This window comes from Macrobrachium nipponense, chromosome 22 (assembly GCF_015104395.2).
Source record: "Macrobrachium nipponense isolate FS-2020 chromosome 22, ASM1510439v2, whole genome shotgun sequence".
In the NCBI taxonomy this organism is placed as follows: Eukaryota; Metazoa; Arthropoda; class Malacostraca; order Decapoda; family Palaemonidae; genus Macrobrachium; species Macrobrachium nipponense.
In genome coordinates, this window is record NC_087213.1 from 56,148,452 (window position 1) to 56,174,951 (window position 26,500).

Consider the following 26,500-nt stretch of genomic DNA (forward strand, 5'->3'; position numbering starts at 1 on the left):
CATACGTAAAAGGTAATGTAAGAGAGTAAAAATTAAAGGAACAGAAGCAAATAATAATAATAATCGTCTAAGATAACTGAGCAAACACCATACGTAAAGGAACCACTAATAATGAAAAGTAAATCACAGGAATAAGAAACCGTACAATAAAAAAAAACAGAATTAAGTGTGAATCACACATACGAATATGAACTTAGAAATAAAAAATGGCTCAAATCAATAAAAACGAATCTTAAAAAATTTATTAATATAATAAAATGATCAGGCATGACCATTTTTAAACCCCACTGAGGCTGGGGTTTCATCTGCAACCCACCAATTGCACAAGGCCGCCCCCTTCGGGCGGACGGGTGATCGAAGGACACTTCGATCACGGGGTTGGGGAGGATGGGAAGGGAGGGGGGAGGTCCCCCCCGAGAGGGTCACGTGATCATTTGATGTTGCTATTAATTCATGTACACATTTTTATATATATTCGTGCAGGTAATAAGAATGATATTGTGTTGTTCTTCCAATGCTCCATAACCAGCGTATACGCAAATATACCAAGAACTAAATAATAATAATAATAATAATAATAATAATAATAATAATCTACCTAACAAATTCTACGATATTCCATTACTTCTCCATACGCAATGTATACACAAATACACGCCAACAGCCTTAAATAATAATAATAATAATAATAATAATAATTAAACTAATAATTAAGGATAATTATTATTATTATTATTCGTTCTTCCAATGCCCCATAGTCCACGTTATACACAAATATACACCAACAGCTTTATAATAATAATAATAATAATAATAATAATAATAATAATAATAATAATTCTACCATATTCCATTGCTGCCACGCTGTTAAAGAGCCGTGATTACGCAGCATGGCCGTTGCTTGTGGAGAAGCGCATTGTTATTCAACGGAATCCTCTCCATTACACAACGTAATTAACTTCCTCGTCTGTCATCTGTCAACCTGATTACTACGACGGAAAAGCAACCTTGCTCATTTCCGCGTCCGTTGGTGGAATAGTGCCCCATATAATAATAATAATAATAACTAATAATAATATAATAATAATAATATAATAATAATAATAATAATAATAATAATACATTCCTGAAAAGCAACCTGGAAGAATTAGAGGCCGAAGTAGCTCCAGGACTCGTGCAGGAGAGTGCGGTACTAGAAACAGCGCACGCGAGTGAGGAAAGTGATGGACTTTTAAAGAGGCAGGATGGAACCCGGAACCCTACGTATATGAAAATCGCCCGGTCGAATAGGATGACTGTGATAGACTAAAATAAATAAATAAATAAATACATGATAATAATGATAATAATAATAATAAGATTATGATGATGATGATGATGATGATGATGATGCTTTTTATAATAATAATAAATTCTCGGAAGAATTGGGTTTATTTCAAAGAGTCAACAGCAAAACCAACAACAACAACAACAACAACAACAATAATAATAATAATAATAATAATAATAATAATAATAATAATAATAATAATAATAATAATAATGATAACATTGTTGATACTAGTTACAGCAATACCAGCTCTCATGATTACGACACACGCTCCCAAGGACAAAATTACTGAATGGCAGCTTTCAATGGAACATCTTTTTTTCTTTATTTTTTTTTTTATTCCTAAAAGAATGTCTGTCCTACAATTCAGCCGAAGGTCGAACCCAGTTTTAATGCTAAACAAATGATTATTCCTCATGGTCTTTGGTCGCTCAAGGCCATTATGAACCCAAGAGTTGATTTTGATGGTTAAATGTCGTTTTGAAAATATTTTTCAGTGATGATAATTAATAGGTCGTTTTGCTGATGTAGATGTTATGGATTTCCACACATATTTGGGTTTATGCTTCCCTCGCCCCCCTCCTTCCCTCCCTTCCCACACAACGGCCACCACCCCACCCACCCAGCACCCCTCCATCCCCGTGTAAGGCTGTTTACTTGTTCCATATTGCGAGAGTATTTCCGGATGTAGGTGCTGGCGATTCCTTACACACACACAAATCACAAGCACGCACATGCATACGCACAAACCCTCCCCACTACACGCACACACACACCTTCCCCCCCCCAACCAAACACACATACACAACCCCTCACCACACACACAAACCACACTCACATACACATACAAAATCCCACCACACTCACATACAAACCCCCACAACACACACACACAAACCACACTTACAAACTCCCCACCACACACATAGACAATCCTCGTATTTCTATTGATATGTTATTGTGTGTGTTCTGTGTGTGTGTATGTGGAAGTTTCTTTGACAGATCACAATCTTTGAAACCAGCTCCACTTAGGAGATTGCCAATTTTACGTGACAATAATATACTATACTTTCTTTCATGGATTTTACGTAGCTTCAATGCTCTTTCGAAGTCTGCTGCACCTAGGTTATTTTTGTTATATAGAAAACCTATGGAAGGGTAAAAAGACGATATATTATATATATATATATATATATATATATATATATATATATATAATATATATATATATATATATATATATATATAATATATATATATATATATAGTATATACTTATATGCAATAACCTTTTCTTGATCTTCCTTAACTTCCACTCGAAATCAGACAACAAAATGAAGGCAATAGACCTGGAAAGGACAATGAAGCTCTAAAGCTATGAGAGAGAGAGAGAGAGAGAGAGAGGAGAAGCAGGATGAGAGAGAGAGACGGGAGAGAGTCGACGGAGAGAAGGGGAGAGAGAAGTGAATAATAATAAGGTCTGCGAGTTCAGCGGACAAACGACCTAGGACGCAGTGTCCCTGGAACGTCCTTGCGAAAAGAAAACAATCGCTCCTGCTATTGGATAGACTCTCATCTCTTTTTTAATAATAATAATAATAAAATAAAATAAAAATAAACAAAAATATCGGACGTCCCGTCAAGACACCAGTTCTCGCACAAATGGCCAAATGTATTTTAAATCAATGTAATTGTACGTACGTCAGTCAGCTTGGTATATTGGGCAAGATGTATCCCCCTGACTGGACTGGAGAAGTTGGCGTACGTGTGTGAGTGTGTGTGTGTGTGTGTGTGTAGCAACGGCAGTGGCCATGGCTAGGTATCTGGACATTTGACGTTTTCTGCCCATTTTCATCGCTCAGATGACATGTCTTGCCCAAGATGCAAAGCAGATGGACTTACAGTTATAGTACTTCTTATCTCCAGTCCCTGCATCGACCATTTCTGCGAGAATTGGTGTCTTGACAGGACTTGCTGCCTTTAGTTTTAATGTTATAAAGAAGATGCGAGTGTATTTAATAGAAGGGGCGTTTATTTATATTTACAAGGACACTGCGTATTAAGTCGTTTGACCGCTGAACTCGTTTGTTTGTTTGTTTGTTTGTATGGTGTTTTTACGTTGCATGGATCCAGTGGTGATTCAGCAACGGGACCAACGGCCTGGCATGACTTCCGAACCACGTCGAGAGTGAACTTCTATCACCAGAAAGACACTTCTCTAACCCCTCAGTGGAATGCCCGAGAATCGAACTCGCGGCCACCGAGGTGGCAGGCCAAGACCATACCGATCACGCCACAGCTGAACTCGCAGATCTTTGTTCTTCCGTCTCCAGGACGATCAGATACAACTCCCGGAGAATGAAATACATTCAGAGACTTCTTTCGCGAACTTCCAAATGGCTGCAAAGGCTGCGTTAAACACTCAGGAGAATATAAGGCCACTGACCTCCACGATATCTTAACGACGTATAGGTGTTGCGAACTATACAATTTTCCTTTGCGGTTATTCAGAGTCTGCAGACAGTCGTAATGGCTACCCTAATACTATTCTTCTTGAATTTTGATAAATTTTTATCTCTTCATAAATTAATTTTTTTTTTTTTATCAGTAAGATCTCTTCTTTCTGTATTTCCTTTAACCTCTTACTTCCTACCAATGAACATCATATTGTTTGGAAGCTTGAATTTCAAGTCAATATTGGGCCCTTTGGTGGGCTTCTTCCATATGAATAGGTTTCATTTTCTGATTAATAATAATAATAATAATAATAATAATAATAATAATAATAATAATAATAATAATAATAATAATAATAATAATAATAATAATAATAATAATTTTTAATTAGTGGGTTGAAATGTTTATAGGTTTAAAAAAAACCTCAGAAAAGAAGACTGAAATGGTCTGGTCATGTCATGAGGAGAGAAGATGAACACGTATGTAAGAGGGTTATATGGAGGTGGAGGGCAGGAGGGGGAAGGCCAAAAAGTTCAGGTGGAAAGATGAAAAATGATTGAATGACATGAAGGAAAAGGGTCTCAAAGAGAAAAAGGTGTACTACAGGAAAGAGCAAGATGGAGAAGTCTTGATTATAAACAGCGACCCCATATAGAAATGGGAAAAGCTGAAGGCGAAGAAAAAGTGGGTTGAAATGTTTCACGTTATATTCTGGGGTGAGCTTGTAATCAAATCACGCTTTATGTTTCTCTGAAATTCACGGGAGAGGTTCGGTGATGTACAAAAATACAACGGAATCCTCTGTCTAGGACTCAAAAAGGCTTAAAAAGGTTTAAAAGGCGCAATAGGAGGAAAACCTCCAAGCAGTGTCGCTATGAAAGAATCGTTAGGAGAGGTTGGAAAGTAACATGGAGGAAAAGGAATACGAACGGAGGTCGAGTAAATGGAATGAAACGGATAGCAGGGGGTTACAACTAGAAGCCGAAGGGACGCTCCTCCGAAGAACCTTAAGTAATGCCTACAGTGCACCGCGTGAGGTGCACTAATGGCACTACCCCGGTAAGGGAGGTAATCGGGAATGGATTTTATTATCGTCACATATTACATCAAAAGTGCCATTTGAAGTGACCAACAACCGACCCCCCCCCCGCCCCCCACCAAAGGGCCCCATCATTGCTTTCCAGTTAACTCTAATTCCAAAACCTCGTCTTTCGCTGCCTTAAGCCTAAAATTTTTATGAAATCCATTAAAAAATGTTTCAAATTCACTGCCTCACTGAACCACACTCCTAAACCAACATTGGCTGGTACTTGCGAACACAGAAGGATTAAGAAAAAAAAGTTGTAAGGGAGACACTTTCCAAGTAAATAATCAGAGAGAGACATTCATGGACTTGCTAATCGCTTCTAAAAAAAAAAATTGGCTGTAAACCCTAAACACCCGAGGTCATCTAGATCTTGGGTTTCATACAGATGAGTTTTGGAAGCCAAAGCGCAACACTTAAATTCTTTACTTTTATTTTATTTTGTCTATCAGACTTTTACTAGTCACTGTGGTGGTCTCTCATATGCTTGCTTTAGTTTTGGTGACAAAACTAAGCAAGCACCGCCTAAAGCAACTGAGACGCGCTGTAAAAAAAAGAAAAAAAAAAAGAAAAAAAAAAAGGCGACCGAAAAACACCACTAAAATAACAGAACTGATAACTGAGAAGCAACATAACTAAGGTTAAAATGAGAAACATTTACAAAAAACAACAACAGGGAAATGCAAATAAAAACATCAACTGAGAAACACTAATAAAATACAGCAAATGAGACACACTACTAAAAGAACAGCACCTGAGAAACACTATTAAAAGAACAGCAGCTTAGAATCTCTACTTAAATAACAGCAACTGAAATATTATCAACAGCAACTGAAAAACACTACTAAAAAACGGCACCTGTGAGTCAATATTATTATATTAAAAAACAGCAACTAAAATACAGCAGCAACTGAGAAACATTATTAAAAACAGCAACTGAGAGACAATATTATAAAAAACCGCAACTAAAAAAAAGAGGAACAACGGAGAAACACGAATAAAAAATATCACCTGAGAAACACTATTTAAATAGAGCAACTGAGAAACAATATTAAAAACACCAACTGAGAGACAATATTATAATGAACAGCAACTAAAAAAATAGCAACAATGGAGAAACTCTACTAAAAATATAAACAGAGAAACTCTATTAAAATAGAGCAACCGAGAAACAATATTAAAAACTCTAACTGAGAGACAATATTAATGAACAGCAACAACGGAGAAACACTACTGAAATACAGCAACTGAGAAAACACTACTAAAAACAATTATTTAAAAAAAAAGGACGCAAAAAGAATGAATGAAAGGCAAATACGTGACTAAGTAATATGAGAAGTCTCGTCCCGCGTGTTTCTCTTCAATATGCAATTGATACCGGAACAAGAGGCCTGTCGATCAATCATCTTGTCCAAGTTAATTCATTGCTCCCCCTGGGCTCCGGAAGACTGATGGAGGAAGATTTCCCCATTGCTTAAAATATTTCGACTTGTATATTCTACGTGCCATTATGGCGCAATGAATAATAATAATAATAATAATAATAATAATAATAATAATAATAATAATAATAATAATAATAATATACTTAGGAAGCAGACCCTCTCTCAAGCATACTTTATTAAAAGTAATGGCTACTTCAGCTGCGTTACAATTGTAGAGATTCTTCTCTATTTTTCGAGTAGCGGCTTTTTCCGTGCTACTTAACAGGCTAGTAGAGCGCCTATGGAGGTCATGATCAAATACAGAGTCAAAATTGGTGTATATATTTGAATTTTACAGATAAACTATGATACCATAGTTATCAAAGTCATTAACGATATACATATACATACATCATATATATATATATAGTCTCTCTCTCTCTCCTCTCTCTCTCTCTCTCTCTCTCTCTCTCTCTCTTTTTCTTGAAGCAAGCGAGCTTTCGTCTGGAGCTGCCAGACATCCTAGGGCTGGGAAGCTGAGGGTGGACTGATCTTGGAGCGGTGTCCGTTCGTGCTGAAGTAGCCATTACTTTTAATAATAATAATAATAATAATAATAATAATAATAATAATAATAATAATATTTTTTAAAAATTATCAATAATACTTTTAGTCACGCCAGTATAACTTCAATACATTTATCCTGATCATAGCATATTAAAGGAATATACTTCTATATCTTTCCAGAGACAGAGAGAGAGAGAGAGAGAGAGAGAGAGAGAGAGAGAGAGAGAGAGAGAGAGAGAAGAATGTCTCTTTGTAACATGCAACATCCATATCATGCCATAAGGGTATTCCAAAAATTTTGAAATACAAAAGGAACCCGTAGAGAGGAACACCAGAGAGTGGGGATTGGAACACCGAAAGAGATTGGGGGGGGGGGGGGGGGGGGGGTGGGGGGGGGGGGGGGGGGGGGGGGGGGGGGGGGGAAGGAGGTGCGGGTTGGTTGGTTGGGCGGGGACACCAAGAAAGGGGGTTTTAGGGCTGTAACTACAAGGCTTAAAAAAAACTATTAAGTCTTGAACAAATAAATTCCTGGAAAAATTGACATCACTTAAGTATGCTTTGCAAAATTGAGATTTGTCATCGTACGATGTATTTGACATATTTGCTTTTACATGGAAACTGAACAGAATGAATAAATAATTTCTGAATCCTTGAGACTGTTTTCATTAAAGAATTCAAACGAATAATTAGTAACCCAAACACATTTTAATTTCAACTTACCTTTGCTGGACTCCGCTAGCATCTTCTGTTACTCTCATTCTCCTGAAATGGGAATATATTTCTGTTTTATCAACAAGTTTTTTTTTTCTTTTTTTTTCAGAAATATGAAGTGTTACATTTTAATCTTGCATACACATACACACACGATTATATATATATATATATATAATATATATATATATATATATATATATATATATATATATATATATATTTATATATATATATATATATATATATATATATATATATTCCTCCGAGAAAATAAAAATGTTGAAACCTGTATTGAATCATCTAAAAGGCGCCTGAAAATTAAAACTAAATAATTGCCGAATATACTACTGGGACTTTATAAGATTCAGGCCTTTAAAAGCCAAGCGCTGGGACCTACCAGGTCAATCATCTCTGGAAGGCGAAAAAGTGAAAGTAAAAGAAGGTTCGAAAGGTGTAACAGGAGGGAAACCTAGAGGGTGGGAAATAAGATAAACGAGAATATAAACGGAAGTACGGTAAAGGGAACGAAAGGGAGTTGCAGCTAGGGGCCGAAGGGACGCTGCAAAGAACCTTAAGTATTGCTTACAGTCCACTCTGCGTACGGCGCGATGGCGACGTTACCCACTTACGGGAAGGTTTCTATCTTTGTTATCTTTGTTATTTTGTTATTCATTACATCCTCTCGCTTCGTAACAAAATGTAAAATAGATAAATACAACTCGTGCGTAAGTTGCGTACCTTTTAGCACTTTTGCGTAACGTTCTCCAGAGGGGAAAAAAAATATAGCGAAGGAAGATTCATCCTTTTGTTTTTTGTTTTTTTTCTTTTTAGGTTTCTCTTAGGCATTTTGTCACTTTGCGCAGAAACAATGCAGATCCTACTGTATTGTGTACTCTGCAAGGACAGTGTTGCCATCCTGTGTGGCGGATCTATCCTTGGAGATCCTGCAAAGGAATTCGTTATTAAAAAAAGAAGAAGAAAAATGTCAGTTAATGTACAAGGTCTATTTTCTCGGCAAGACGCTACAACCACTGGTTAATTGATTTCATGAAGTATATTTTGGATATATTTCCCAGCAAGGAAATCGGAAAACGCGTAACCTAACCTGCCTGATCTCGACTACAGATCTACCGGCAACCCAGGATGCAGAGGAGTCCTGGAGTCCTTCTCCCCCCTACCCTCCCTTCCCCCTACAAACCCCTCCCATCACTGTACTTTTGCAACACAAATCTGCTCCAAGGTCTACACGGTTTCGCCATAGCGAACAGAGATCCACTCCCGTCCCCGTAGAAGCGCCCCTACCTACCTGCCTCTCATATATATCTCCTTCATCGGCGCCCTTCGTCGAGGGCGGTGTGGGGGGAAGGGTTGGCCGGGGGTTAGGGGGGAAGGAAGAGTCGTCCTTACGAGAAGGGGGGATTGAGAGAAAAGGAGAAATCGCACTGATATTGAGGTTACCAAACCGAGCCTCCGTCGTCGGTGGTCACGGCGGTGTCAGACACGGCAAGACGAGATGGAGGAGCCACATATGACACCACCTTTCATTCGATCTTACTTGGCAAGGTCACAATGCCATCTTCTTTCTTTTATCTTCCATTTACCTCTCTCTCTCTCTCTCTCTCTCTCTCTCTCTCTCTCTCTCTCTCTCTATCAAATTTGACTCAACTCATACAGTAAGATTCTTAGTAATTTGCAGTAAACCATTGACGTTGACAGTAAAACATTTCCTTTCCACTAAACTACAGCAAAATATGATCTACTCGAAGGCGTACTTTGCAATTTCAGCTGAGAAATGAAGTAGCGTGAAGCGTATAGGCACAAACTATTAATCCTGCAACGAGTGTCAGGCGCTCTGTAACCCAACCTACACTATGGCATAATAGAACAGAGATGGCTGGCTTAGGAACTGTCCTTAGTAGTCGCCACAGGCACTCTACCTGATGGACTACCTTCGTTTTACAAATACCTACTACATTTATTGACAAATTGCACGGATTCCTAGACACAACCTTCCGGATGAGCAACACGTATTCCACGGGTCATTTCACTGACCACCCCCCACCCCCCAACATTGGGGGCAACAATTCTTATTTGATCTGGCCACCTGCTATTCCAATGTCAGCTCTGACATCGTTACTCTTAGGAACTACAACACAAATGTTGGGGTTTCACGCAAGGGACGGCCTCGATGATGTCATCTCCGACACCTGAGGTACCCAAATTCACCGCTCAGGTCAACAGGGGCATACTGGAGAGCGCCCCTTCGTCCATCCTCGTCCGATTCAAGAATCGAACTCGGGTCTCTCTGCTCGTAAACTGAGAATGCTTACCAATGCGTCACAAGGCTACCCAGAGAGAGAGAGAGAGAGAGAGAGAGAGAGAGAGAGAGAGAGAGAGAGACTAACCCCAAGCTTGAATAAAAGAAATAACAGAACGACCAACAACAACAACCGCCATCGACTTGTGACCTCCATTGGTATACCGGAATCTTTCCCGTATCATCTTTCGAGAGGAAGACAACAAGAGATCACCAGCAGCAGCATCTCGCGAGGGATCTATCACCAAGGTGAGGCTCGGATTCCGCTGGAAAGTTTGCTCTCTCTCTCTCTCTCTCTCTCTCTCTCTCTCTCTCTCTCTCTCGTCAAGTCAAGTCAAAAATCACACAGAAGGAAAGAAGGACAAGCCTCTTCAAGCAGCCTGGCTTGGTGGTAGCTTTCACCTAGGCATAATTCAGTAGTTCAAAGGGAAGTAAGTGAAGTCTCTCTCTCTCTCTCTCTCTCTCTCTCTCTCTCTCTCTCTCTCTCTCTCTCTCTCTCTCTCAATCATTATCATTACGCTAAAGTGACTTGGTTTCTGTCTACAGATGCAAATACGCGTTGCTATCATTCCTGCTGGATAGACAGCTGGAAAAACATCCTCTATGTAGTCACGTTAAACTGCAATAAATAAATAAACATATTAAACACCATACAAATATATCTAAAAGGAAAAGCATTTGATTAAAAAATCAAAACAAACGACATTTACGACGTACTCTAGATAAACTACGAGGTCAAGATGTACTAGTTAATGTCGATTTTGGGCCAAGTCCTCCTGAATACTTATTTCACGTTTTTTTTATTCCTTCGTCGTCAATGACCTGGTTGTTGAGACGCCAGATTTATTATTATTATTATTATTATTATTATTATTATTATTATTATTTTATTATTTATTTTTTTTTTGCTCTATCACAGTCCTCCAATTCGACTGGGTGGTATTTATAGTGTAGGGTTCCGGGTTGCATCCTGCCTCCTTAGGAGTCCATCACTTTTCTACTATGTGTGCCGTCTCTAGGATCACACTCTTCTTGCATGAGTCCTGGAGCTACTTCAGCCTCTAGTTTTTCTAGATTCCTTTTCAGGGATCTTGGGATCGTTCCTAGTGCTCTATGATTATGGGTACGATTTCCACTGGCATATCCCATATCCTTCTTATTTCTATTTTCAGATCTTGATACATTATCCAATTTTTTCCCTCTCTTTCTCTTCAACAATCTGGTGTCCCATGGTATTGCGACAATCAATGAGTGATACTTTCTTTCCTTGACTTTGGGGGGGGGGGGGGTCAAAAAAAAAATGCAAACGTCACGTCCTGGTCTGTTTGCAACGTATCCACCCTATCCGTTCTGATACCATAGTCCCAGAGGATCTTTGCCTGATCGTTTTCTATCACGTCCTTCAGGTTGGTGCTCGTACCACTTAATTACTGCAAGGTAGCTGGTGTTTCTTGCACAGGCTCCAGCTGGAGGGCTTTTGCCACAGAATCATGCCTCTTTTTGTACTGGTTCTGTGCAAGTGCCGGGCATTCACTTGCTATGTGGGTTTATGTTTCATTTTTCGTATTGCACTTCCTACATATGGGAGAGATGTTATTTCCGTCTATCGTTCTTTGAACATATCTGGTTCTTAGGCCTGATCTTGTGCCGCTGTTATCATTCCTTCAGTTTCCTTCTTTAGCTCTCCCCTCTGTAGCCATTGCCATGTGTCATCGCTGGCTAGTTCTTTAGTCTGTCTCATGTATTGTCCGTGCATTGGTTTGTTGTGCCAGTCCTCTGTTCTGTCTGTCTTCTCCTGTCTCGTATATTTCTGGGTCTTCGTCTACTTTTTATTAGTCCTTCTTCCCATGCACTCTTAGCCACTCGTCTTCACTGGTTTTGCAGATATTGCCCCAGTGCTCTGTTCTCAATGTTGACGCAGTCCTCTATACTTAGTAGTCCTCTCCCTCCTTCCTTTCGTGTTTGTATAGTCTGTCCGTATTTGCTCTTGGGTGTAGTGCTTTTGTGTATTGTCATATGTTTCCTGGTTTTCTGATCTATGGTGCGGAGTTCTGCCTTCGTCATTCCACTATTCCTGCGCTGTATCTGATTACTGGCACTGCCCATGTGTTTATGGCTTTTATCATATTTCCGGCGTTGAGTTTTTGACTTGAGTATCGCCTTTAGTCTCTGCATATATTCTTTCCTGATCGTGTCCTTCATCTCTTGGGTGTTTATATCCCCTCCTTCCATATTCCCAGGTATTGTATCCTGTCTCATCTAGTATGTGTTTGATGTTGCTCCCATCTGGTAGCTTTATCCCTTCAGTTCTCGTTACTTTTGCCTGTTTTTGTATGTTGACTAAGGCGCATTTTTCTATTCCAAACTCCATCCTGATGTCCCCAGATACAATCCTTACAGTCTGGATTAGGGTATCTATTTCCTTGTGCTCTTACCATACAGCTTGATGTCGTCCATGAACATCAGATGGTTAATTCTTTTGCCTCTTTTCTTGAGTTGGTACCCGGTATCCATATTCTGTAGTACTTTTGTCATGGGAATCATAGCTATTATATATTCTATTACTATTGTATGCTGGAAATACACCCTCTTTTAAACATGTTTTATCAAAAGTAATTGCTGCCTCAGCTGCGTTAATTTTACATAGGTTCTTCTCTATTTTTCTATTTATCGTTTTCCTCATTGTTGCTTACCAGTTTAAGCAACAATGAGAAAACAATACGTAATTTGAAAAATAGAGAAGAACCTTATAAAATTAACGCAGCTGAGGCAGCAATTATTTTAATAAATTATTATTATTATTATTATTATTATTATTGTATTATTATTATTATTATTATTATTATTATTATTATTATTATTATTATTATTATTATTTAGAAGACAATGAATCCTATTCATATGGAACAAGCCTCCCAAAGGGACCATTGACTTGAAATTCAAGCTACCAAAGAAATCGTGTTCATTAAGAAGTAAGAGGAGGTAAAGGGAAAGACAGAAAGAAGAGAACCCACTTATCAAATGAGAGAAAATGAATAAAAAATTAATAAATAGACAAAAATGTCTTGATATGGAAGCAGAATAGCATTAGGGTGGCAATGCATTGCCCCTTCTCTTGAACTTCTGAAGTTAGTTCTCTTTCCTCGTTTCACCTTTCACCCGTCAACAGACAAACAGCCAGAGCTGTCTGAACAATGCAGGTGATTTCCGATAGTTGCAGACAGCAGTTCTCCACGACTTGAGCGATCACTGTTTGGAAATTGAGGATAGAGGTTTGAACATTTCCGGTTTTTTTTTTGTTTCAAGAGTCGTTCAGCAGTTCATACATTTTTCCAAATTTATGAGTAATAATTTAAGACGGATACACCCCAAATCCTCACAGAGAACAGAATCCAAGTATATAAGATATATATTATATATATATATATAGGTATATATATATATATATATATATATTATTATATATATAGGCTTGTTATAATCTTACCATATATAATATCATATATAGTATATACATAATATATGTACACACACACACACACACACACACACCCACATATATATATATATATATATATATATATATATATATATTATATATACATTATATATATGCATATACATATATAGTATATATATATATGTACATATAAATACACACACACATATATACTTAAATATACGAAAAGTAGCTATTTATTCCCCAACCAAAACTACCGCCAAAACATACAGTGTTTCCACCAGAAGCCTTACGAAATCCGTGTAATAATCTTCTTTAGCAACAAGACACAAAGGAAACCCCTCCACTCCCATCCCCTCCCCATCGCAGAACTCACAAAGCGAAAATCTGGGACAAAGTCTATGGTCCTTCGCTAAATATAACCTCCCCTCCCCCCATCAAGAGATTTCGCAATGATCTGGGTTACGGCTAGAATGAAACACTACGAATGTGTCCCCCTCAGGTTTACGTAGCGTCTCAAAGCCTGGCCCCCCCAACTCCCACCCTCTCCGAAAAAAGCCTGTAATCCTGCGACGGCCGCGGGAGGCACGCCCCTGCATCCTAGGACGCTGGCTGTCACGTGCCCGTGCCACGGCTGGCACGGAGGCACGTTCCCCGCGTCTTGACACCAATTCGAAGTGGTGGCGTCCTCGGAAACAGTGACCCGGCATGCTTGCCAGACGGCCGGAATGGGAATTTATTATGGACTGGCGATTGACACGTTTTCTGTTCTATGAATTGGCGATTGACACCAGTTCTGTCTTACGTTCTGCCAATTGACACGTTTTCTGTTTTATGGATTGGCGATTGACACCTTTTTTGTCTTATGGGCTGGCAATCGACACCTCTGATTTATGGACTGGCGATTGACACCTTTTCTGTATTTTAGTCTGGTGATTGACACACTTTCTGTTTCATGGACTGGCGATTGACACTTTTTCTGTCTTATGGACTGGCAATCGACACCTCTGCTTAATGGACTGGCGATTGACACCTTTTCTGTATTTTAGATTGGTGATTGACACTTTTTCTGTTTCATGGACTGGCAATTGACACATTTCTGTCTTATGGACTGGCAATCGACACCTCAGTTTTATGGAGTGGCTATTGACACCTTTTCTGTCTTACGGACTGCCAATGGACACTTTTATGCCTATGGACTGGCAATCGACACCTCTGTTTTATGGACTGGCGATTGACACCTTTTCTGTATTTTAGACTGGTAATTGACACTTTTTCTGTTTCATGGACTGGCAATTGACACTTTTTCTGTCTTATGGACTGGCAATCGACACCTCTGTTGTATGGACTGGCGATTGACACCTTTTCTGTATTTTAGACTGGTGATTGACACTTTTTCTGTTTCATGGACTAGTGATTGACACTTTTTCTGTTTCATGGACTAGCGATTGACACTTTTTCTGTCTTATGAACTGGCAATTGACACCTTTTCTGTCTTACAGACCGCCAATCGACACCTTTTCTGTCTTACATACTGGTGCTTGACACCTGTTTTATGGACTGGCGATTGACACCTTTTCTTTATTATAGACTGGCGATTGACACCTTTTCTCTATTATAGACTGGCGATAGACACCTTTTCTGTTTTATGGACTGCCAATTGACACTTCTGTTTTAAGGATGGCGATTGACACTTTTTATATTTCATGGACTTGCGATTGACGTTTTCCGCTTTATGGACTGGCGATTGATACTTTTTCTGTTTTATGGACTAGCATTGGCACTTTATCCGTTTCATGGACTGGTGATTGACACGTTTTTTCATGTTTTCTGTTGTATGGATAAAGGATTGAGACTTTTTCTGTTTTGTGGACTGGCGATTGACACTTTTTCTGTTATGTGGACTGGCGATTGACACTTTTTTTCCGTTTCATGGACTGGCGATTGACACTTTCTGTTTCATGGACATGCTGTTGACACGTTTTTCCCGTTTCCTATTTTAAGGACTGGCGATTGACACTTTCTGTTTCATGGACATGCTGTTGACACGTTTTTCCCGTTTCCTATTTTAAGGACTGGTGATTGACATGTTTTCTGTTTCATGGACTGGCGATTGACACGTTTTTCATGTTTTCGATTTTATGGGTCGGCAATTGACACTTTTTCTGTTTTATGGATCGGGCGATTGACACCGTTTCTGCTTTATGGACTGCCAATTGACACGTTTCCTGTTTTATGGACTGGCAATTATCACGTTTTCTGTCTAAAGGACTGGTAATTGACACCTTTTCTGCCTTATGGACTGCCAATTGACACCTTTTCTGTTTTAAGGACTGGCGATTGACAAGTTTTCCACGTTTTCTGTTTCATAGACTGGCAGTTGACACATTTTCTGTTTTATGGACTGGCGTTTGACACCTCTTCTGTTTTATGGACTGGCGATTGACACCTTTTCTGTCTTACTGACCGCCAATCAACACCAGTTCTGTCTTACGGACTGGCAATTGACACCTCTGTTTTATGGACTGGTGATTGACGCCTGTTCTGTCGAGTGTTTCAAATATTTCAGGTTATTAAAGACCTAGGAGAGGGTGGAAAGTAAGATGGAAGAGAAATTGAATGGAGTTATAGTAAATGGAATTAAAGGGGTTGCAGCTAGCGGCCGAAGGGACGCTGCAAACAATTTTGAGTAATGCATACAGTGCATCACGTGAGGTGCACTGACGGCCGTATCACACTACGGGTGACCTACCTAGGGGATCAATGCAGCGATAGTTACATTTTAAGAGTTGCAATTCTGAGTCTGGAATCTTATGCCTCTCACCAGGTAACAGGGCAAAATATGGGTTGAGGGGGCCGGTGAGGGGAGGGGTGGGGGGATTTCTTCAACTAAAGCGTTTCCTAGGCGAAGAAACTATATTTCAATTGTCCGTCAAATAACTTATATAACTAAGTTTATTCACCTCTTGCTTTCAAGTAGGCCTAAGTAGGCCTAGGTTTCCTCGCCTGGTAGGTAATGGTATTTCATATCTTTTTCCTGGAAGGGGTCTGGAGAGTGTTTTGGAGGTGGAGTGATGGGTAAGGGTCGACGTCCTTCATGAAATACACATTACCCAGTCCTATGAAAGTAGGGGTCAACGTCCTTTCTGAAATACACATTCTCCAATTCTGTAAAAGCATAGCTTAACAATATTTACGCCAGGAGTCGCGGAGGTGATCGGTAACGACTTTCTGGGGGTGCGGGGGGGGGGGGGGAGGGGTTGCGGAGGGTGGCGTATAAATCATCCCGCCAAGGGGTCCATAAACCCCAAGAGATGGGGGTTGGGGAGGGGAGGGGAGGGGAGGGGGGGGAGATTTATCAAAGTTGCTTTGATAAATGATGGAGTCGACGATGAAAACTTTACGGTTAAAGTTTTTGTTGTTCTAAAGTTATTGGACTTAACCTTAAATATTCAATAGTCAGTGAGCATCTCTAGTTCATGGACAGTGAGTGGTGGTGGAGAGAGAGAGAGAGAGAGAGAGAGAGATTTCCAAAAAGGTATAGGCCGAAATAGTACCCTATTTCCATCTCATTTAAGATTTTAGTATGCTACCGTAGGTAGGCGTGCGTTAAAATGAAGAGGCAGGGGGTGGAAGCAGGAGGGAGGAGGGATGAGGATGGTGGTGGAGGAATAATAGGAGGAGGAGGAGAGGGATAAGGTGGAAGAAGGGATGTGAAGGGGGGGAAGGGGGGGAGGGACAAGGAAAATGCAGATCGAAAACGTACCCTTCCCAACGTCTTTAGCCGGTTGCGTCTAAGAATGGTAACATGAGGCGGTGGCTTGTGTCTCCACAGCTTTCAAACCTTTTTTTATTCCTTTATTTTTCGTTTATGAAATGACTCGACTGCTTCTCTTTTTCCTTTTCGCAGACTGCTTTCTTCTACTTCCTTTTTTGTGTGTGGTAAATATCCTGTTTCATAGGACTAGGCCTAACTCCTGTTGACATTCAAATCCCTATTGGTGAATATTCTAAAAAAAAAATATATATATATGCCTTATATCTTTACTTATGTATAAACATGCGAACACTTACTTGCATAAGATAGAAACTAATGAAAAAGGCGTGAAAACAAACAAACAAACATACACTGCAATATTATTGAACAAAGACCAGTAGCAGGCTTTGCCTAGAACCGTTTACATAATTATACACTATGCGTTTTGTTTCACCAACACGCGTTCATTTCTCCTCAGGTATATATATAGGTATATATATTATATATATATATATATATATATTATATATAATATATATATATATATATATATATATGAGAAACTGCAAAAACCCTTCAGTGAAGTGCACTGGCCTATGGGGTGTCCTGAGTCGTTCGTCAGTAGACACTACACACCACAATCCGTTTACCAATCAATCATACTATCCCTCAATACTTTTAAGCAATTTGAATATCCACCAGACAGCCTGGCCTATACTGGTCAGGTGAGAGTCTCTCTCTCACAATTAGTACTCAAGACTTCCCCACTCCTGTGTTCCAAACATTCCTCATTCTTGTGTTTCAGTGGCTGACAAATCATTCTACAGCGTGACCTCTTCGATGGAGGTGAAAACCTGACTACTTTTTCGTCAAGTCGATTAGCGGAAGGGGAATCCGATTCCCCTACCAGTTCAGGTCGGGGAATCTTGTTAAGGGTCCACGCTGCGAGTCAACTTAGTTGTCGAATTGCGTAAATGGTATAGTACTTTGTCGCAGAATGAGGTCTGAGTGTACGAGGAAATGGTTCGCCTTGTGAAAAAGGCGAATTATTTTGTCGATTATTCGCGAATTTAGCAAAATTCAGACGACCACACTTCGAAATGTGGATATTACGTTTAGGTAATTGGTTACTATCAATTGAAACTTCCCTATAAAGTCAGTTTAGCGAAACACATTCAACTTTTGTCTTTAATACGAAGACTATAAAATAAAGAAACATTTCTGGTATTACCATAAACGATAGGTCCTGTGGGAGGTTAGTGCCATCAGTACATCTCACGAGGTGCACTGCAGGCATTACTTGAGGTTCTTTGCAGCGTCCCTTAGGCTCCTATTTGCAACACCTTTCATCCCTTTTACTGGACCTCCGTCGATTCTCTTTCTTCCATCTAACTTTCCACTCTCTCCTAACAATTGTTTCAATATTATTTTCAGAGTTGAATGAACTCATAAGCCCCAGCCCTTGGCCTAAACTCTATATTCAAAAGGATGGATATATATATATATATATATATATATATTATATATATATATATATATATATATATATATAAAATCACTCCTTTGCGATGCTTTACTATAACCAAACCGGCCCATGACTAAAACTATAAAGGAAGCTCCCCAATTACTTTCAGACCCGCCCGGCCATGCCCCACCCCTCCCCCCCCCCCCCCCCCCCCCCCCCCCCCCCCCCCCCACCCCCCCCCCCCCAAAGAATAGGTAGTCTGATACCTAACCCAGCACAACCAACTACTTACAAAAAATGTGAATGCAGTTTCTGGAACCTACAGTATCATCTAACGGCTGCAAAAATCAAAGGAAAAAAGGTCGGGTAGCCACGGGAAGACGTCACAGTCAACGAATAAGGCTTCAGCTTCTGCGATTTTCGTGTTTCCAGACGTGGCTGGGTGGGGAATCGCTTCATTAAATTAAGGGGGGGGGGAGGGTAACCAAATCTGAGCGTTAGTTTTAAACCCCTAACCTCCACTCCCTCCCCTCGTTCCTGGTTTCTCTTAGAAGCGAGATATATCGTAGGGTTACCCTCCACCTCCAATACTGGTGCATTCACTGTCGTACTAGACGCAACTGGTAAGTTCTGCTAAAGCGGTGCAGTATAACTCTTCTCTCTCTCTCTCTCCTCTCGTCTCTCTCTCCGCTCTTCTCTCCTCTCTCATCTTCTCTCTCTTCTCATCTCTTCTCTCTCTCTATTAATTATATATCTATATATATATATTATTATATGTATTAATATAACTATATATATATATACCTTATATATATGGAAGATTCGAAGGCCTAATAAAAAAACGCTAATTTGAACGTATTGCAACCATATACGTCGAGCACTTCCTTCTATGCTCCAGTGATCTGGAGCACAGGAGGAAGTGCTCGAAATCTATGGTTGCAACATTCAAGAAGTGTTTTTATGGTCATTTTATCTTCATATTATACTGTTGTATTACAGTAAAAGACATCATTCATATATATATATATATATATATATATATATATATATATATTTATATATATAATTATATATGTGTGTGTATGTATGTATGAGGGTGGCGGGGAGGTTAACAAACTAGGCGCAGTTACGCGATTTACTAGAACCAGTTACCGAACCTGTCTTCTAAATAAAAATGCTTATTTCATTGTTCAGTGCAAAACCACACGAGGAACGCAAATGAAATTTATCTAGAGAGCTATCAAGAGGCACTACTTCGTCAGTACATCTCAAGTGTAATGAGTTAAGTGACCTTCCACTAGTCTCACGTAGGCCTGACTGACTGACTGACAAACCATTAAGACTGTCTTTAAGAAAGTCTTCTGCTCTCTCTCTCTCTCTCTCTCTCTCTCCTACTTTCACTAACTAATATCCCTCGTTGCCTCATGTATAGGTTCGATAATCACACTATATAGGTTGTCACTGATGTCAGGATTTAAGAATAAATACAATATATATATATATATAATATATATATATATATATATATATATAATATATGCATATATATATATATATATATATATATATATATATATATATATATTATATATATATGCATATAATATACACACACATATATAATATATATATATATATATATATACTATATATATATATATATATATATACTATATATATATATATATATATAATATATATATATATATATATATATATATATATATATAGTATATATATAATATATATATATATAATATATATATATAAAATATATACAGCATTATCATTAGCCCAGTCGTTCCGAAGAGCGTAAGTCCAGCAGAGAGAGAGAGAGAGAGAGAGAGAGAGAGAGAGAGAGAGAGAGAAGACATTCTATGTTAATGCTAAGCTACAGTTAGACCAGCCAGCAGCAAGGTCGAGGGTGACAATGTCCCTGGAAGGACTTTGAGCTCAAGTGACGTTGGCGCCGCGACAGATTCAAATGGCACACTTTATATCTATCTCTGTTCTCCTCCTCCGCCATTGTTTTGTGTCACAAGGGCAGCCGAGTGTTGCCATATGAAAAAAGAAGAAGTAGTTGGTCCAGGGCTAAGGCGCAGATCTCTTCTATATGCAAATAACTCTCTCTCCCTATCCTTTCCTTGGTTGGGTGAAGGGCAGCCAACTACTATGGAAGAAGAAGAAAAAAATCGCGGATGTGTGAGTGACTGGCTTCGAAAAATGGAGCTTGAAGTGTTGAATCTACCCTGTACAATTATTTTCCTTCCCGCCCTGCTGCATCATAATCATCATAACAAATTTTCAAAAACGTTTAATACATTGTACACCAATTACCGCTCGTGAAGTCAGGATACACCCCGACGAAAACGGGAGAGCCCCAGTGTATCAAAATCAGCAATTCTAAAAGTGTCACGATCTTGGGAGTTCTTAAGCCGAGTTCGGAGAGAAAGATTTTACGAAGCAAACGACAACATTTAATGAGGCCACGCCCCACTACACATTCCCCCAGTCAATGGAACCTTAATCCCCGAATGAGGTTACGTCCAGAGCGCCTCTCATAGTCATACCAGGACCTGCTCAGACCAGAGTAATAATACTGTGTGGGCTGTAGTAGTACTACAGAACACCACGAAAAATGCTGTTTTTGGAGGCTCAAATGTCCTAAGAAATATCAAATGAAGTTGTCTTTTTCAATAAAAGGTCGGTAAGAAATCGAAAATGCTACGGGGTTTCGAGAACCGATCGACAAAAGACGTAAGTTAGGCGTGAATAGGCCTATTCATTCATTGTCAGTCGAAACAATCATCATTTTCGAGATTTACAAGAAATTGCAAAAGCTTTACGTGACAAAGGAGAGAGAGAGAGAGAGAGAGAAGAGAGAAGAGAGAGAGAGAGAAGAGAGAGAGAGAGAGAGAGAGAGAGAGAGAGAGAGAGAGACCAGCAAACAGGTAGGCGTAGATAGGCCTATTCATTGTCAGTTGAAGTAGTCATCATTTTCGAGATTTACAAGAAATTGCAAAAGCTTTACGTGACAAAGGAGAGAGAGAGAGAGAGAGAGAGAGAGAGAGACGCCAGCAAAAACGTGGGCTTAATTAGGCTTATTCATTCATTATCAGTCGAAGTAGTCATCATTTTTCGAGATTTACAAGAAATCGCAAAAACTTTACGAGAGAGAGAGAGAGAGAGAGAGAGAGAGAGAGAGAGAGAGAGAGAGACGCCAACAAAAGCAGGGTGTTGCTGTAGGTCACAACAGGTAGTGTGGTATTGCCACGTGGGTCGCTGGACACGGGTCGCGCATCTGCCGTCGCTGCCACAATCGCATGGCAGTGCGCGCCCTCTCAGGCTAACCGCCCTCCCATCTACTGTCACACTTCCACTGACCGCGGACACAATTTTTAAATAATTTGTCTGCAGACTTCCAACTTTGATGATTCTGACAGGAATACCCTCTCAAACGAATGGAGAACCTTACAGTACAGCACTACATCAGAGAGAGAGAGAGAGAGAGAGAGAGAGAGAGAGAGAGAGAGAGAGAGAGAGAGAACACTACATCAAACACCCCCCCACACACACACACACAGAAAGTCCCCAACAAGATAAAAGGACAGCAAATGCGTAGTCTTGAAAGTCTTCCCCCTTCCAGGAGAGAGGGAGGGAGTAAGGGAGGGAGGGAGGGAGTAAGGGAGGGAGGGAGGAAAGGAGGAAGGGAGGGAGGAAAGGAGGAAAGGAGGAAGGGAGGGAGGGAGGGAAAGAGGAGGCTTATAAGACGTCTGAATATATGAGTAACATGAGAGGAGGAATTATTATTGTTCTCTGGAAGAGCACAGCCTCTCTCCAAGGGTCGACCGCCTGCCTGAATGCAGATGTTCTTGTGATAGAATCCTTGTGTTTTTTATGTAAATCTCCGCCCGAGGAGGAGGAGGAGGAGGAGGAGTTCAGTGAACGACCCGGGGAATGAAAGGCTGGGGAATGAAGGAGAGAAAGTTCAGTTAAGAGGAGGAAAAAAGCTTGGAAAACACAATAACAAAAGAAATGGCGAAATAAGTCATCGCGTAATAACGACCATCAAGAGCCCTTGTGAATGACTGTTTTTATGGTGTTTTTACGTTGCATGGAACCAGTGGTTATTCAGCAACGGGGCCAACGGCTTTACGTGACTTACGAACCACGTCCCTTGTGAATGAGTTAGGAACACAGATAATAAAACATTCGTTTTTTCTGATCAAAAAAAAAAAAAAAAAAAAAAAAAAAAAAAAAAAGCTTTTGGCTAGTATATTCTAACATTCCACAATACCTTTGGAAGCTTGAATTTCAAGTCTAATTACACTTATGGTGAGGTTAGGTTCCATAGAACAGGGTTCATCTGTTTCTGGAAAATATCCGTTTATATCTTCCAAAATGTCCCTGAGCTTTCTATAAAAAGAATTGAAAATGGACTATTTTAGTAAATTTCATTACAGCCAGACGGTGGCAAAGAAAACATTTTTTTGCTACATTATTCTTTATGGGATGTGGGGTCACAACATTTTCAGTCTCAGGGAGGCCTACAGTAAGTTAACTTTGCTCTAATATTCTTCTGAAATCCGTAGGATGACTGTATGTGAGAAAACCAGAATCCATGAGGGGCTGGCCATACGATTAAAGTATCTGCTCCAATCTTTGTGACCGAGTACAATATGATAGAAATCTATCTCCTAGTCAAACAAATTAAAAACTTACACTTACAGGCATTTCGTGAAAATGGCACTCCTTTGGCATGTTATGAACATGGCACTCCTATGGCTATTTTATGATACATGGCAGTGATGGGGATGCAATGTTTGCAAAGCAAGATAGGAATGAAAATGTCAACATAGCAGGTTAGGGATACAACAACTGCGAGCCAAGAGATGGACTGGCAAGGTAGGTTAGGGATGCAATAGCAACAAGACAGGTTAGGGATGCAATGACAAAATGAGAGAGAGCGGGGATGCACAGACGGCGAGGCATATCAGTGACACATTAGATACAAGAAAGGCTAGGGATGCAGTGGCAACATGGCAAGCTGAGATGTAATGACAAAAAAGGGAAATCATAGATACAATATCAAAAAGTCAGCAACTACAGGGCAGGTCAGGGATGCATTGACAACAATGCAGCTTCGTGATAAAGCAGCCATAAGGCAATGAGGTATACAATGACAAAGGAGGTTTGGGATGCAATGACAATGAAGCACATTAGGGATACAGAAGATTCTAAGGAGGTTTGTAATGCATTGTCAAGGAATCTCAGTGATGCAGTTATAAGGTAGGTTAGGGATACAATGTCAACAACAAAGTTAGGGACAAAGCAGTTATACAACGCAGGATGGGGATGCAATGCCAACAAGGAAGGTTAAAGAGAAGATGGAAACTAAGAAAGGTACGGTCAAAACGACAATGTATCCTCAAGTCTGGCTGTTGGACCATGTTGAGTTTGGGGTACTGTATCCTCAATTAAGGGTATATCACTCATGGGATATCCAGTCCCTAAAATACAGGTCCTGTATTCAACAGATCTGTATGGTACAGGTTAGGGAATGACATATGACGTGGTAAACGTTATATGAATCTTTTTTTTGTTTATTTGCTAATTCTGCCTCGTGACGGTATTACCCCTATTTCTCTGTACCAACGTCTGGCCAATTCTTCAAATAAGATAACGAACGATGCAAAATCGTGATGATAATTTTAGCTCAGAGGCCTCTTGGTCAATAGACACTTCACTTATAAAAGTGAAAACAACCACAAGATTGTCTGCTACCTTTCCTTTTCCTACGACTAACACCAACCTGAGAAACTTCCAAAGTCCAAACCCTTCCCCCATTACCCAGTCGTCCGGGTTAGCAGAAATGCACGTCACTGGGCACCGGGCACTAACCTGCGTTGAAACGAAGGCCACCAGCAGTCTCGTCTTGATACCCCACTCTTCATCGGTGTCAAAAGAGGTCACTTCACTAACACTGTGATGGGTCACTGGTGTTGAATATCCCCAACGAGGTCAGTTCACTAACGCTGCGATAGGTCATTGGTGTTGAACATCCCTTGTAATCAAAGACAATACACGAAAGATGGGAAGCTCAAGCCACAGCCGCATCGGCCGCATACAATTTAGTACCTGGCATGAAATGAAGATGGCGGTAGCATTTCACCTGCCTACATCGTCTGTTTGTTTACTTTTTCACAAAGCGGGCATTCAATTTCAATCATGAGTGGGCGTAGCCATCATCACCCGTGTGTGGTTTGCAATAGGACGAAAATGATTTTCCCCATCTGATTTTTCATGCTTTTCCTCAGAATAAAGAAAGGTAATAAGATCATTACATCTGTTACAAAGTACATGATGACTTTTAGAGAAAATGAAGAAATAAAATAGACCAAAGCAAAATTGAATGTCGGTGCAGTGTTATTCCGAAATAAATATTGGAAAATATTTATAATACGGTGGACGCCTCTAAGCGGAAAGAAAATATATTTATATGTGATTTTCGACCAGAAAAAAATATTTGCCATTTGAAACCCCAACAACCAACCTAACCTTCCTGGTAGTGTACATCAGTAGCCTAATCATGTCAACAGTAAACCTAACCATATCAGCAGTACCATAACCATGCCAACAGTTACCTAACCATGTCAACAGTAATTTGCAATGGAAATGAAGCTATCTTGCAAAACCATATCAAAATCAACTAGAAAAAAACTATATTTTCTTGTCATTCTTGTCAATTATATTTCAAATAAATACCTTAAAGTTATTTGCATATCTTGAAATCTCTAGAAATATGAAATAAACATACCAATTCCTATCACTGTCATACAATTCGTGAAAAGTGGGTCTCCATGCCTTTTCCAGATAGGCTTCTCACAGCAACTTTGATATACTGTATATATACTGTAGTTATGTTATATTCTCAGCAGCTTACCATTGGGTTGTAGTTATAAATGTTTACCTTAATTTTTCATTAATAAGCAACTATTTAGCGAACCAAAGTTGTTCCATCAGGAAGGATGTATCTTGTGGGAGCATTCATATGGGAGAGCATAAGTAGGTTAGTTAAGTTAGAGTGTCTTACTTTAATTTCAAGTCACTAACTTTTAATCTATGATTGAATTTCCTATCTGTATGGATAAAAGCATTCAAAATAAAAGAAAATTACATGCAAACCAGCATATCGCTCCCACAAAAAGATCCATTCTTACCGTTCATCATGTTTCTGCATTATATGCTCATAATTGTTCAATTTTTTAAATGAAATCTTGTGAATTGGTACCAACACCCCCACATAGTATTCCAAAGTAAATTTACCATTTGGCAGCAAATGTACGCAGTAATACAGTAGTAATAAATTGGCAAAACGAAGTTGTGAAAACCTATGATATTTGCTTGTACTGTACATGATGCAAAAAGAAACATGGTTCAAGTCAATTAGAATAATTGTTTCAAATTTTTTTTTAGGAATGTGCAGCTTCTTACAGAAATGGCATTTACTAGAAAATACCAGGCAGAAGTGTTGGTTACATTACCTTCATAAAAGGGTGCCAATTGAATATGGCATTTTTGAGAACTCCCACAATTAAAGGGCTATGAGATTTTAATAAATTGTTATAAATAGGTTCTGACTTGATCAAGAGCTTAATAAATAATCATAAAATATAATAAACAAAAAAACTGTATTCATTCCTCTAGGTTCTTAGATTTGTCTGACACATATGTATTGTTTTATGTACAGTATACAATCATAAGCACAAGCCCAAAAAAAGGAAAATAATTACTGTATACTATATTGGTGAAATAATAAGATAATATGAGAATAAGTTTGTTTCATTCTAACTGCCCTCTCAATTTTAGATAAAGATACTTAGCAATTAATGTTACATTAACTGAAGGATTTTATTTAATGATTC

At 39.3% G+C, this 26,500-nt stretch overlaps 1 long non-coding RNA gene across 1 annotated transcript in view; it reads right to left on the minus strand.

The window, feature by feature from the left end:
* LOC135198701 (uncharacterized) overlaps positions 1-25,068 on the minus strand; it is a 48,256-nt gene extending 23,188 nt beyond the window's left edge. Inside the window, exons 1-2 of the long non-coding RNA XR_010310866.1 lie at positions 24,477-25,068; positions 7,583-7,624 (exon numbers count right to left, since the gene is read on the minus strand). This is a non-coding gene — a long non-coding RNA (uncharacterized LOC135198701). The remainder of the gene's footprint in view (positions 1-7,582; positions 7,625-24,476) is intronic.
* Between the last annotated feature and the right edge of the window lie 1,432 nt (positions 25,069-26,500).